Source organism: Lepidochelys kempii, chromosome 1 (assembly GCF_965140285.1).
Source record: "Lepidochelys kempii isolate rLepKem1 chromosome 1, rLepKem1.hap1, whole genome shotgun sequence".
NCBI classification, from domain to species: domain Eukaryota; kingdom Metazoa; phylum Chordata; order Testudines; family Cheloniidae; genus Lepidochelys; species Lepidochelys kempii.
Window position 1 is genome coordinate 302,257,225 of NC_136380.1, and position 13,935 is coordinate 302,271,159.

The following is a 13,935-nucleotide window of genomic DNA, read 5'->3' on the forward strand; positions in this document are numbered from 1 at the left end:
TACTTACCTGTAATTGGAAGTTTTTCCAAGATGTTTGGTCCCTAGCTGTATTCCACACATGAGCACCATGCTCCTGAATCTGAAATTTTCTTGCAAGCAGAGTCTGTTGGTCCACATGTGCACCATAGCTCTCCTTGTGCTCCAGAGGGTAGAAAGGACAGTGTGTACTGATGACTTTCCAATTCCTACTCTTATTACAAATCCAGAGAAAGAGGATGGAGTGCAGGTAGTGCAGTACAGATACAGATCACCCATCTCAAAGACCCTCCAGTTACAAGTAAGTAACCTCCATTCCTTCTACAAGTGATGGTCTCTATGTGTATTCCACACATGGGAGATTAACAAGCAGTGGTCAAACAGGACGTGGGTGCAATAATACAGAAGTGATAGCTGACTAAAGTACTGGTATTCCCACAGCTGTATCTGCAGTAGAAGACTTAACCAAAGCATAATGTCTCATGAAGGTGAGCAAGGAGCACCAGGTAGCTGCCTACATATCTCTAGTAGCAATACGTCTCTCAGAGATGAAGTAGAGATTGTCTGTGCTCTGGTGGAATAATCACTCACCCCCTGCAAGGGAAAGATGTGAGCTGGTTGGTAGTAGAGGATAATACAGCCAGATATACATTTTGAAAGTCTCTGCACTTTATATATATCAAGATATATCCTGACCTCTTGAGCTCTCTGTTACAGAAACTAACAGTTTAGGTGCCTACTAATTCTTGTTCTTCATAGAGAAAAATCCAATGCCCTTCAGATGTCCAGAGAATGACGCATCCTCTCTATCAGAGGTATGCAGTTTAGGAAAAAATATTAGCAAGTGGATGGTTTGATTCATCATATTAAACTTAGAAACTACTTTATGGATAAACTTTGAGTGGTGCCATAGCAAGACCTTCTCTTTATGGAAGATAGTATATGGCAGGTCCACAATGAGTGCCCCAACTCACTGACTTTTCTGGCTGATGTTATGGCAATGAGAAAGGCCACTTTCATAAACAGATTAGCCACATGCTCTGTGGCCTGAGCTTTGAAAGGAGATTTAGTGAGAAACAAAAGAATGAAAGCTCATGCCCCAATGGGACCTCAATTTACTAATGCTGGAAAGGTGCTACAAAGTGCTCATGCCCTTTAAAAATGTAGCTGTAGCAGGGTGAATGGAGATCATGCAGTTATCCACTAGAGAATGAAAAGCACTGATTGCTACTAAGTGAACCTGAAGAGAACTAAAGAGAGACTCAAACTTTGAGAGACTCAAAGACTTAAGGGTAAATAAATATTCCAGCACAGCAGGGACCCAGCAGGATTCTGAAGATGGGCTCAGCAACGCAAGTTAAGAGGAAACGCCTCCATCTTACTGAATAACATCTCCTAGTAGACTTTCCTCCTTTGATTGAGAATGGATTGCACCATTCTGGAACATTAGCACTCTATGTCCAATATTCATACAAATACCAGGCTTTGAGCTGCAATTCCAGACTGGGATGCTCAAAAGTATCCTTGTTTTGTGTTAGAAGGTCTGGAAATGGGCAGATTTCTAATAAGTGGCCAAGCTGAGAGCTTCAGCAGATCCATAAACCAGAACTGTCTCGGCCAGTTGGGAGCAATAAGGATTAGAGTTCTGTCCTGACAGATTTTCTGTAGGACCTGTAATATTAATGGAAAGGGAGCAGCAGGGCATCTCACATCAAGCCCCTGCCCAGAACAACTAAGAGTATATGTTAGTTGCATATGGACAGCAACTAAGAGTATATGTGAGCAGATCGATAACTTTCACAGTAGGAGTACAGAAAACAGTACAGAATTTTAGGTTTGGACTTGTGAATCAAGGTGAAAATGAATATGGAGTTTTAGGAGCAGGCACGATAAGAGAACTCTAGGGTGGATAAAAATCAATTTAAATAAAAAACAGGATTTTTTTAATTTAAATCAGTTTTTTTGATAAAATGCTTTTTGAGAAAAAAATCTATCTAAAGATAGTTTTAGATAAGATACATTATAGCTCAAAGATATCTCATCATCGAATAGGAATTCAAAATTCTAATTCTATAGTAGGAGGCAATATATTCATGTAATGTTTAAGAAAAATTTTGTAAATGAGTTCCAAGAGTTCATGGATTAGGGACCCCAATCTTATGGGGTTCCAGGGGCTTCTGAATCGATTTAGGTTAATCTACCCAATGGGACCTAGTGCTCAGTCTAGAAGATACCATCAGAGATGCTTAGTTTTGCAGTTCTCAAACTGTGGATTTGTCTCTCCAGAGATAACATGCTTGTTAACAGCAAAAATGTTTTAAAATAAATAAATAAATAAATATATAGAGGTGAGAAATAACAGACCACAACCCTACTGTCCTCTGCAAATTTGTGTACACAGAGTTAATCCCTTACCTCTCTCTAAAAGTGCAAAGTTTCAAAAAGTTCAATGAACAGAAGATTGTTGGGGGCAGAATACATCAGGACAAGGAAAAGAAGTCTGGAGATAAATGTGAGAAGGGAGGGATAGGCTGTAGAAACAAAAGTAAAACTGTTTGAGCAGCATATTCCAGAAGTCTTGAGGTCTTTCTGAGTGTAGCCTTCATTGATTTGAGATCTCTCACTAGAACAGAAAACCTATAATGGCAGCATCCCATAAAAGAGACACAGTTTGGGAATATTTTAATGAAGTTCCTCTACCTGTGGGTAAGAGGCATGCATGCAAAATGCAAACAGTGCAAAAAAGAAATGCAAGGCCTGCTTGCCTGTACGAAACAACATCATGAGAAGTGTTTCTTCTCAGGAGAAAGCTGTGTTGAATATGATGGAAGGAACATGTCTCAACATGCAGGATCTTCAGATTGATAAACTTTTTTATTTCATACTTCTTTCTTAAGGACTGCCTGTCTTCCTTCTGGACTATTCTTCAATTCTCATGTTTGAGCAAAAAATATAGTTGTTACTCTATGGTACTATCATTTTAGATGCAGTTGTGATAAAAAATAAATAGCTGAAATAGGCAGATCTTCCTTTTATGATTTCACCTTTAAAGTAGTACTGAATGTCAGTGCATGCAATGAGTAATACTAAATGAGCGGTATGGTAATAATAATTAAATAACTGCACTGACTTATTTTGTTTAGGAGAATCCATCCTCAACATACAGGATTCTGAACACTATCCACCTTCAAGATCACCATCATTTTCTATAGTTTCAGAGTTACCTGCCAATGTTAGTGTTTCAGTCACATCATATATAGCCACAGTATATCACCTGTAGCAAAAAAAAAAAAAAAACTCCATCATCCAGAAACAGCCATAGATAAATTTGTCATAAGAACCATCAGATTACAAAACGAGGTAATTGATGAAAATATTGCCCAGTTTGTTTATGCAACAAACTCTCCTTTCTGTATAATTGAGAACGCATACTTCATTAATATGGTTCAGTCATTAAGACTAGGATACAGTCCACCCAACAGAGCAGATGTCGCAGGCAAATTGCTGGATAAAGTGTATAAAAAGAGGAATTGAGCAGTGTGCAAGAGGTCTAGAGGGTAAAATTATTAACTTGAGTCTTGATGGGTGGAGCAATGTCCACAATGATCCTCTTGTACGTGCTTGTGTGACAACAGAAGAAGGGAATGTCTTCCTTACAGAAACAATTGATACATCAGGAAATGCACACACAGCAGAACACTTACAAGTAGCAGCAGTAAAAGCTATAACAAACTGGGGGGGAAATTCAAATGTCTAGTACGCAGCTTGGTCACAGACAATGCTGCTAATGTATCCAAGATGAGAAGAAATTATTTAGAAGAGAGTCCGAAGCTAACATACAGTTGCAGTACTCATTTGATGAACCTCCTAGCCAAAGACTTCAGTGTTCCAGAAATAAAGGCTAATGTTGTTGAAATTGCAAAATATTTCCGTAACAACCACTTTGAAGCAGCTGCTCTGAAAAAATGGGAGTAACCAAGCTAACTCTCCCACAAGACACGCGATGGAATTCATTAGTGGATTGTTTTGAGCACTATATCAAGAACTGGCCTAATCTGATGACAGTTTGTGAAAAAAATCATGAAAAAATAGATGGCACTGTCACAGCCAAAGTTCTCAACATTGGGCTTAAGAGAAATGTTGAACAGATTCTGAGTACCCTGAAGCCTATTTCTGTAGCCTTGAAATAGCTGTTTTATTGAGGACGCTGTTGAAATTTGGAAGAAACTGAGTGAGATCTTAAAAAGAAAAATATGCAATGACAGAGCTAAATTACAAGCATTAAAAAAATAAAACCAATGGGACAAGCACTATTCCCAGCTCATTTTCTTGCAAATATTCTCAATACTCCGTACAGGATCAAACCTTAACTGCTGAAGAAAAGGAGCTGGCTATGACATGGACATGTACATCCAGCAACCAGACAGCAATCCTCCCTCCATAATGCCAACTATAATAAACTTCAGAGCTAAGGGTGAACCATTCAAGAAATATATGTTTGCTGACGATGTTTTAAAGAAAGTCACACCAGTGAACTGGTGGATATCACTTAAGCACTTGGATCCACAAGACTGTTGAAGTGGTAATCTCACTTTTAACAGTAGTAGCTTCTTCTGCCGGTGTAGAAAGAATATTTTGTTCCTTTGAACTAATTCATTCCAAATTGAAAAATCGTTTGGGACCTGAAAAAGCAGGAAAGCTTGTTTTTCTTTTCCAGATTATGAACACACAGGAAAATGAAGGTGAAGACGACTGAGTTAGCTGGAGAAGCCAATATTTTAAGTTTCTCATGATGACCTGGCTGACATAGTTGAGTTGAAATATTTTTTAGAAAAAAAAATGTATTTAACTCTTTTAATTAAAAACAATTTTAACAAAAACAAACCTGATTTTAAAAAACTTGGATGTTTAACTAAATTAAAAAATGCATATGCTTGTTTTGTTAAAATATTACATGTTTGCTGTTGAAGAAAAAAATCCAGAATACATAATGTTGTTTTAGTTAAATTAATGTTAATTTAGATGTCTGTCTGGTGATGTTCTCTTCCTAATACAGCATGGCAAGAAAATTCTCCAAATACTAATCATTAACCTGTTGAATTGGAGATAGTTCACCTCCCAATGACTTCATAAATATCTGCTTCAATTACCTTTAGTAAACGAAATAACCAAACCATCATTCATTTTCTGGCATAGCTGTAAAACTAATCTGAAAAATTTTCAAAATAAATCACTTTAAAAATGTATAGTGTGTACCTTCTAAAAATGAAACCAACATCTATCTGAGTTGTGAAGAATATGTATTAAGGTTACAACAACCAACAAGAATGCACTTTTATGTAGAAATCCATGATTAAATCAAGTCTTCCTGACTAGTGATTTAAATCAAATCCACCTGTATATAATACTGTATATGAATTTAAAACCATTACTCAAGACTAAATGTTTCATTGGTCCCAAACTGACAATTTTCAGAATTTTTATTATATATATATATATATATGAGGAATTTCCCACAGAATGGAATTTCTGGTTCCCAACGAACTCTAATCATAACTATTTGGACACTATTTGCACAGCTTATAGAAATTTACTAGGCTTTTTACTCTAAGAGCAATGAAAGATAATTCAGTTTCCATATTAAACAGATATTTTGCAAGTCTGATGCACAAAACAACTTCTTAACATAAAAATTCAACAACAAAAGATAGCGTATCAAAATACTTATAGAAAGATTAGATTTATGATGTTTCACAACATTATCATTATCATTAAGTGATAATGGGTTTGAGCAGTTTGGGTTTTTATTAAATTTCACAGAAAAAAACTTCAGGACAATAAGAAAATACATTCTGGTAAAAAATCTCTCCATACAAATAGTCACAAGAAGTGATTAATATTAGTGAATAAAACAAAAGTTTTAGAAGAGTTTAAAATCTAATAGCCTTCTGTGATAATTTGATTTCAAAATTTCACACTGGAAAGTTCTTCTGCTTCCCAAAATACATAAAAAAGAGTTTATGTAGCTCCTGAAGCACACAAATAATTGTAGATTTTATGCCAGCAGGGAACTAGCCTAAATGTGGCTAGTGTGTCAATGGAACAGGCTAGGTATTTACCCTTCCAAAGAGTCATTCCTTGGGGCGGGGAGTAAATAAATTAGAGGACTTCAAACAATTCAACAACACAGCACATATTCTGGATCGATAACCAGCCAGAAGCACCTTGTATATATTAACAAGTCATAGCACATGAAAATGCTGCTGCAGGAACAATTATTGAATAGCAAGGGTAGACAGAAATAACCTGGAAATGTGTGCCCTTTTCACAGTGTTTACAAATTAGTCTTTTTTTTAAAAAAATGTAAAAACAAGTAATAGACAACTGATCATCATAAAACAGCAACCTTGCTAACTCGAGATTTAGTACAGAAAACTTGTTTAAAATCACAACACTGCACAGAATAGCAAGGATCAAGTGTTGGTACATAACAGGTCAAAGTACAAAGAAGTTCACATTGTGCAACTCAGAGATTAGGGCAGATGGAGCACAGCATTATCTGGACTGAAGTGTTTGGTGCACAAAAGGTCCAAGATTATAATGAGCCTCTAGTGGGTACTACAACATATGGAACAGAGATGCTATTTAGATTGCTCTCTACATATAAATGTTATTTTGATTCCCTATGCTTGCCTGCACATTAGAAGACACTGTTTATCAAGCAGCCTGCAGAATCCCATCAAGTAATATGCAGAAAGCCCCAAGTTACAATATATTTGCAAATATAAGCACTTAAAAATTACTCTCAGAAGTGCAATGGGAAGCATAGCAGTAAAAACACAGTGTTAGCAGTCATCCACAAAGAAAAGAAAATGACCCCCGATGTTCTTTTACAAGAAAACATCTGGGGGAGAAGAGGCAAGCAATCACAGCCTACACGTGAAACAACTACAAAACCAAAAATTATATCAGTTTATTTTAAACAATCTTTTTCTTCCTCTCTTCTCCACTTAAATAACTAGTTTAGGTCAAAAACAAGTGACTATATTTACATTACAAAATTCACTTTAAATAAAAGGCTACAGGGTAATGTGGTATTACACCACCGCGGGTTCGGCTCTGGGAGTAACAGTTTCAAGCTTAACAGAAAGAAAAGGAGTACTTGTGGCACCTTAGAGACTAACCAATTTATTAGAGCATAAGCTTTCGTGAGCTACAGCTCACTTCATCAGATGCATATCGTGGAAACTGCAGCAGGCTTTATATATACACAGAGAATATGAAACAATACCTATTCCCACCCCACTGTCCTGCTGGTAATAGCTTATCTAAAGTGATCATCAGGTGGGCCATTTCCAGCACAAATCCAGGTTTTCTCACCCTCCACCCCCCCACACAAATTCACTCTCCTGCTGGTGATAGCCCATCCAAAGTGACAACTCTTTACACAATGTGCATGACAATCAAGTTGGGCTATTTCCTGCACAAATCCAGGTTTTCTCACATCCCCCCCACCCCCATACACACACAAACTCACTCTCCTGCTGGTAATAGCTCATCCAAACTGACCACTCTTCAAGTTAAAATCCAAGTTAAACCAGAACATCTGTGGGGGGGGGGGGGTAGGAAAAAACAAGAGGAAACAGGCTACCTTGCATAATGACTTAGCCACTCCCAGTCTCTATTTAAGCCTAAATTAATAGTATCCAATTTGCAAATGAATTCCAATTCAGCAGTTTCTCGCTGGAGTCTGGATTTGAAGTTTTTTTGTTTTAAGATAGCGACCTTCATGTCTGTGATCGCGTGACCAGAGAGATTGAAGTGTTCTCCGACTGGTTTATGAATGTTATAATTCTTGACATCTGATTTGTGTCCATTTATTCTTTTACGTAGAGACTGTCCAGTTTGACCAATGTACATGGCAGAGGGGCATTGCTGGCACATGATGGCATATATCACATTGGTGGATGTGCAGGTGAACGAGCCTCTGATAGTGTGGCTGATGTTATTAGGCCCTGTGATGGTGTCCCCTGAATAGATATGTGGGCACAATTGGCAACGGGCTTTGTTGCAAGGATAAGTTCCTGGGTTAGTGGTTCTGTTGTGTGGTATGTGGTTGTTGGTGAGTATTTGCTTCAGGTTGCGGGGCTGTCTGTAGGCAAGGACTGGCCTGTCTCCCAAGATTTGTGAGAGTGTTGGGTCATCCTTTAGGATAGGTTGTAGATCCTTAATAATGCGTTGGAGGGGTTTCAGTTGGGGGCTGAAGGTGACGGCTAGTGGCGTTCTGTTATTTTCTTTGTTAGGCCTGTCCTGTAGTAGGTAACTTCTGGGAACTCTTCTGGCTCTATCAATCTGTTTCTTTACTTCTGCAGGTGGGTATTGTAGTTGTAAGAAAGCTTGACAGAGATCTTGTAGGTGTTTGTCTCTGTCTGAGGGGTTGGAGCAAATGCGGTTGTATCGCAGAGCTTGGCTGTAGACGATGGATCATGTGGTGTGGTCAGGGTGAAAGCTGGAGGCATGCAGGTAGGAACAGCGGTCAGTAGGTTTCCGGTATAGGGTGGTGTTTATGTGACCATTGTTTATTAGCACTGTAGTGTCCAGGAAGTGGATCTCTTGTGTGGACTGGACCAGGCTGAGGTTGGTGGTGGGATGGAAATTGTTGAAATCATGGTGGAATTCCTCAAGGGCTTCTTTTCCATGGGTCCAGATGATGAAGATGTCATCAATATAGCGCAAGTAGAGTAGGGGCTTTAGGGGACGAGAGCTGAGGAAGCGTTGTTCTAAATCAGCCATAAAAATGTTGGCATACTGTGGGGCCATGCGGGTACCCATAGCAGTGCCGCTGATCTGAAGGTATACATTGTCCCCAAATGTGAAGTAGTTATGGGTAAGGACAAAGTCACAAAGTTCAGCCACCAGGTTAGCCGTGACATTATCGGGGATAGTGTTCTGGACGGCTTGTAGTCCATCTTTGTGTGGAATGTTGGTGTAGAGGGCTTCTACATCCATAGTGGCCAGGATGGTGTTATCAGGAAGATCACCGATGGATTGAAGTTTCCTCAGGAAGTCAGTGGTGTCTCGAAGGTAGCTGGGAGTGCTGGTAGCGTAGGGCCTGAGGAGGGAGTCTACATAGCCAGACAATCCTGCTGTCAGGGTGCCAATGCCTGAGATGATGGGGCGCCCAGGATTTCCAGGTTTATGGATCTTGGGTAGTAGATAGAATATCCCAGGTCGGGGTTCCAGGGGTGTGTCTGTGCGGATTTGATCTTGTGCTTTTTCAGGGAGTTTCTTGAGCAAATGCTGTAGTTGCTTTTGGTAACTCTCAGTGGGATCAGAGGGTAATGGCTTGTAGAAACTTGTAGAAACCTATTACCAGCAGGACAGTGGGGTGGCAATAGGTATTGTTTCATATTCTCTGTGTATATATAAAGCCTGCTGCAGTTTCCACGATATGCATCTGAGGAAGTGAGCTGTAGCTCACGAAAGCTTATGCTCTAATAAATTGGTTAGTCTCTAAGGTGCCACAAGTACTCCTTTTCTTTTTGCGAATACAGACTAACACGGCTGTTACTCTGAAGCTTAACAGAGTGAAAGTTCATCTAAATCTAAAGCAAGTAGGAGAGTATGTCTACACTTGCCAGTTTTAGCACAAAAAGTTAGATTTCTATGCAAAAACTATGCTAGCATCTTCACTGGAAATCCATATTTTACGCTGAAACTACTGAGTTTCAGCGCAAAAATAAAACCACCCCAACAAGAGTCTTTTTGCACTGATGCTTTTGTGCTGATGTGCCAGTGAAGACTCTTGGTTGCTTTTACAGGTCTAATTGCCCTCTGGAGCTGTCCCACAATGCAGAGCGGGAGTGGCTACTCTTTAAAATTCAGCAGTCCTGCCTGCACGTATGCGCCCCCCCTCCCCTTTAGCTCCTTTCTGACAGCCGGTGCTGTCACTGCTCCAGGACACAAAACAAATCATTATTGTGGAATGCTCCGGCTGCCTCCCACAATACAAACAGAGGTAGGCAGACAGAATGTGCTGCGCAGAATTAGGGAGGGAGGCGGGGACTGAGGTCAGGGTCTCCCTCTCCTTCTGCCTCAGGACTGGTTGCTTCTGGCGGCTGTCACACACTTATATCCACCCCTGCCACAATAATGATTTGCTTTGTATCCTGAGCAGTGCATAATGGGATAGCTACCATAGTGCACTCCTCTCATCCGCTGTGCAAGTGCTGCATATGTAAACACGCTCTGATGCCTGTGAACACAAACCAGTATTTTTCTTTTAGCACTTTCCTGGCACCGACAAAACTGTCAGCGAAAAAACTCTGCAAGTGTAGACATAGACTTAGAGTCTCTAGGAACACAAGGACCAAGGGAGTGACGACCACATATATTCACAAGTAGAAGGTTTAGTCTCCTTTACAAGTTTTATTAAAGTTACAATTAAAGTTATGAATACCCAAGCACATAGAAATTCTCTACATACCTATGCACAAGTTACAAATATAAATATACTCACATCCTTAACAGTAGTGTTAGGGTCTGATGGGTCTCTCATGGTTTGATCATCAGTAGACGGATGGTTCCTGCTGGAGTTTCCTATAGGGAGCTCAATATTCCCACTCTGGGTACCCTCTTTTATAATGTAATTCTGACTATACCCGATTAGCATTTCTGCACTTGGTGCACTTTGCAGTTAGGGTATGTGTTAGAAAAATGTGATTACCGGGTATCTTGTAATTACTTTTACTGTTAATTTTTCCGCAGTATCACCCATTGATACATCTCTTCCCGTAATCTTAGGGCATCAGGTTATTCTTTGGTCACTTCCTTATGTCAAGCATTTCTTAGCTCCAAGGCCTAGTATGGCTAAGCTAAAATCTTTCTGCCTGTTGGCCTTGCATTTCATCCCCACGTACTTAGAAGGAATAATCATGCATTAGATATCTAACTAATGATCAATTTCATACTTCTATAATCCTACAATTTAACTCTGTGTAACATACGATTATATATGACATTACATGTTAGTTAATTATAATCACACAATAAATGAATAATAAACTAAAATCATTGGCTACAACCTTATCTCCACAAACCAATTAAATGTCTGGTTTTTGGTCAGTTTATCAGAAGAAAAATAATTTTGTGCGCGTCAATGTCACTGTGGAAGCATCCACATCTATGTGATTTGCAAGGAAAACAGGGAAAGATTTCAAAATACAAAAGTACAACAGAAAAGAAAGTGAGCTTGGTTTTGCTACATGCTGTGAAATATAAAATCAAGTGGAAAACAGAACTTTTCTGCTTTAAGTATGACTGGTCCAACTTGCAAAACTAGTTAATTGCTATTCTAGCAGCTGTAATGAATGAGATAAAGCTAATTGTTAACCAGTTACCTTAAAAGAAAAATTGTGTGGCCTCTTTACATCCTTGTGCCTTTTTTGTCATCTTTCAAAGGCGCTTTAAGGCCACAAGGGACAACTATGATCATGTAGTCTGACCACAAACATCTTCAATATTTTGCATTGTGCAGGTCAGTGGTGGGCAACCTGTGGCCTGTCATGGTAATCTGCTTGTGGGTTGCCAGACAGTTTGTTTACATTTGCCCCGCCACCCACAGCTCCCATTGGCTGGGAACGACAACCCGTGGCCGCTGGGAGCTGCGGGCAGCCAGGCAAATGGAAACAAACTGTCCGGCGGCCGACCAGGGGATTACCCTGATGGGCTGCGTGACACCCACAGGCCACAGGTTGCCCACCACTGGTGTAGGTGCATGCATACAGATTTAACAATTATTGTCTCATTTATGAGAAGGTGCATATCTGAGGCACACAGAAGCTATATATATAGGCAGGCCGAGGGACTACTGGCCGCCGCTTCCAGTGGCTCCCATTGGCCTGGAGCAGCGAACCACAGCCACTGGGAGCTGCGATCGGCCAAACCTGTGGACATGGCAGGTAAACAAACCAGCTCGGCCCGCCGGGGGCTTTCCCTGCACAAGCGGCAGAACAAGTTTGGGAACCACTGCTCTACAGAGATCCGCTTGAGAGGGGAAGGAAGACTTGGTCCATTCAGGAGGCCGAACTGTGCCTACTGAGCTCTATGGAGCAACAAAAACTGTGGGGTATTTCCCCTTTCCATCTCCCATACTGGCCTGTGATGAAAGTAACTCAATAGGCTGTGACTCTTGCCACTACACTGTGAAAGGAAGGTCACATTGGGGCCTTAGTGAGTTTCTGAGGCCCCTGGATCCACCAGGAAGTGAGGGACCCACACTTAAAGGCTCGGAACTTTGTCACTATATATTAGTTCTACATAAGTTTTCATTTGGGAGTGTTTTCTAGTTCCAAAAGGAGGCCTATTAATCTTTTTCCTCCTATAGTTTTCCCCCTACTATTCTTCTACCATACCAATTTATCTAATGGCACGTGTGCGGGGCATGATGCTGATACAGAATAATTCAGGAATACTGCTCTGTATTAATGTATGAGTACTGTGTGTGACTGGCTTATGGGAATGTTTACTGTATAATAATACAGGGTTATTTTACTGCATGCGTTAGCTTAGTTTAACAACAGGGCTATCAGGAAACAAGCAGGAACACAACACGATGGGTTCAGATAAAACACCTCCTAGTAAATGGGTCAGAAGGTTAAGAAATAATACCTGGGCTTCCAGCTGTGAAAATACGACTTTTTGGTTCCAACCCAAAGTTACACAGCTGTTTTGCCAATGCTGGGAGTGGACTTGATACTGTCAAAAAGTAAGTTGATGGGGCAAAAGGGACAAGAGCAGCTGTCAATGAGCTACTCACAAGGGGCAGAGTAACACATGCAGGCCCTGCGGAGTGGGTCTGAAGCAGCTGGGCCTTCCTAAGCTTTCAGGGGATGGTAAACCTCAGGTAAAATAGTCATGAGCATACACTGTTTAGTTGTTTTTAAATCCTTTTCTGTGTTCTTACTGCTAAGATTGAACAACACTTTTTTTTTTTAAAAAGAAAGCTACCTGGTCACTGTATTAACTCCTGATCACAGCTCCCAGAGGGAGGTCTTGCAAGTACCAAGCCCAGCTGGTTCTGCTGGGAAAATCACAGTTGGTACACAGGGTGCTATAGCAGGAGACCAAGTCTCTTCTAGATGGAATCCCATGATTCTCCCAAAGATAGGTTAAGGCTATAGGCCTAACACCTGACAGGAGGTGCATTTAGAAGCACCAGAGAGGGATTCAAGGTGCAGCTAGCCCTGAAATTGTTTCAGCAGAATTCTTAAAGTCCATCTATGGAACATTATAAACATTCACCGGTGCAGCAAACAGAAGTCACCAGCCACCTTAAGGACTCAATATGGTCTAATCCAGGGGTCGGCAACCTTTTAGAAGTGGTGTGCTGAGTCTTCATTTATTCACTTTAAGCTTTCACGTGCCAATACTACATTTTAACGTTTTTTAGAAGGTCTCTCTCCATAAGTCTATATATTATATAACTAAACTATTGTTGTATGTAAACAAGGTTTTCAAAATGTTTAAGAAGCTTCATTTAAAATTAAATTAAAATGCTGATCTTACACCGCCAGCCCGCTGCTGACCTGGGGTTCCATTCACCCAGGCCAGCAGTGGGCTGAGCGGGGCCTGCAGCCGGGACCCCAGCTGGCAAGGGGCCAGCAGCTAGAACCCCAGACCAGCAGCCAGAACCCCAGACCGGCAGCGGGCTGAGCAGGCCTGGTGGCCGGGACCCCAGACCAGCAGTGGGCTGAGCAGCTCAGCCCGCTACCGGTCTGGGGTTCCATCTGCTGGCTCCCAGCTGCTGGCCCCGCTCAGCCCGCTGCCAGGTGGGGTCCCAGCCCTGTCCACATAGAGTAGGTTCCTACTTTCTCCCTGGTTCTGGCTCATTCTCGTCCTCTCTCTGCACTGAGATGAGTGTGGGAGTGCACTGAGAACAAGGCTGGGGGTGAAGGAGCA

The 13,935-nt window shown here is 40.9% G+C and overlaps 1 protein-coding gene across 8 annotated transcripts in view; it reads right to left on the reverse strand.

Moving 5' to 3' along the window:
• IMMP2L (inner mitochondrial membrane peptidase subunit 2) overlaps window positions 1-13,935 on the reverse strand; it is an 846,530-nt gene that overhangs the window by 817,550 nt on the left and 15,045 nt on the right. The window lies entirely within an intron of this gene.